We start from the raw sequence: 1,967 nt of genomic DNA, 5'->3' as shown, positions 1-1,967 counted from the left end.
TCTTAGGTAAGAATCTGAACCTTAGTTGTTTCTTTGATTTTTGGTTTGGTAATGAAAGTTTGGATGTTATATAAGCTAATGGAAAGCTTATATGACATTAAAACAACAAGATAAGTGTTTTAGAGATAGATTTAAAAAATGAGTTTTTAGATGAAATTTTGATATGGATGAGTTTTTGAAGTTTGAATAAGATTTTTGACTTGTCAAGAGGTTAATTAAGAAATATGGAGTGTTAGAATTGGATTTAAAACATGTTGAAAATTTGGTATGATTCTTAGCTTTAAGAATTTGAATGAAGTATGGGAGATAATAAGGTGTGTGAATGATAAAAGTTAGTTAAAATGGTTATAGTTGAGTTTAGTAGTATGAAAGGAGCTTTGTATGAAGAATTGAGTGAAGAGTTGATGATTTTCGGGTTTGAATAGTGAATTTTTGTGTATGAACAGTAAAGTTTTGGGTTTTACAGAATATGCAGAGGGAACAGATACCCCTGGGGGTATCGATTCCCCCCTAAAGGAAAAGTTGAAGTTTGGTTCATTAAATTAGTCTAAGTTATTAGTATAAAATTACAAGGGTTAGGCTTCTGATAACCATATTGAAAATTATGTTTATGTAGTTATAAAACGTAATCCTATTCCGGAACAATCGAAGAGTTAGGATTGAATCAACACAAGCAAGGCCAAGGTGAGTGCATATTATAAATATAGTACAATGGAATAAGACTTGTGATAAGTCTAATTCCTATGTTGATTTTTATAGTATAATAGTTATGAACATGCATACATGATAATTATTGTGATATATGCATAAGGTATATATTTTCATATGATTTGATAAATGATATATGTGAATAGATTCAAATGTACATGTGATATGATAAGTGATATGAGCTATGTGATCACAAAAGAAATGACATGAGCACAAGAACATATGAAACATAAGAATAATGCCCATGGTATACGATATGAGCTATGCGACACGACCGAAAACGCGACCAGGAATACTATTTAAAATCCTTGTGTAGACTGAAGCGTGAAGATTAAGACAAAAAGCTTATTTCCCATTTTCTATTTTAAAAGCGCTCTGAAGGAAACCGGTAGTTTGGGGAATTTGTGAAACCAATCACAAAGGAACTTCTATAGAAATTATGCCTTAATTCCATGATCTGATTTTCCTTTAATATTCAAATAAAAAAATGGCGGTCCCTTTTTCCCATATGTATGGGGTAAGGGAGAGGTAAGATAGTAGGCTACCCCCAACACCAGGTTGAGAGCAACTTCCATAAGAGACCTCCGAATTATGAAATGCTCTCCGTGAGACTCGATCTCACGACCTCAAAGTTAAGAACCTTGTGCTCTGCCAACTGAGTTGGATGGTCATTTCTTTAATATTCAAATAAAAACAACCAATATCACATGGACTGTCACATTTTGTAGCCTCATCTTCAACTCCAATTTATTGTTTGCAATATGCAAATGTGAATATATAAATTAACTGGTAACTCATCCAGATTAAACGATTTTGGTGATTAAAATGATGACTATTATCTCTAAAGATTTCGGGTTTGAACATAGCGTTTATATAAGTGTATGAATATATGAACGTTCATTATTAAATAGTAAAGAATCTTTCGAGCAAATACTATCTTATAATTAACTTGGTGACCGGGTGGGTCTTGGGCACTTTGTATTATGGCTCTTGAGGACAAACAATTGAACCTCAGGTAATGGTTGTTGAGGATTCGGCTAGGATATTCATACACGTGCTTAGAGACCCACTTGGAGCCTAAGCTTTTGTTTTATTTGGTTGATTAAATTTTCACCCAAGCGGTAAAGACAGCGACAAAATTAGGATCAAGCATTAAAAAGAAAAAGATTATTAAATTTAAATTTATAAATCTTTTTATATAGACATATGTATTTATATTATTTATTCAAATGTTTTAAAATATAATGTTGAAAAAGTTG

This window comes from Hibiscus syriacus, unplaced genomic scaffold (genome assembly GCF_006381635.1).
Source record: "Hibiscus syriacus cultivar Baekdansim isolate YM2019G1 unplaced genomic scaffold, ASM638163v2 tig00007179_pilon, whole genome shotgun sequence".
Lineage (NCBI taxonomy): Eukaryota > Viridiplantae > Streptophyta > Magnoliopsida > Malvales > Malvaceae > Hibiscus > Hibiscus syriacus.
The sequence above is the reverse complement of the archived record's forward strand: the minus strand, read 5'-3'. Positions refer to the sequence as shown.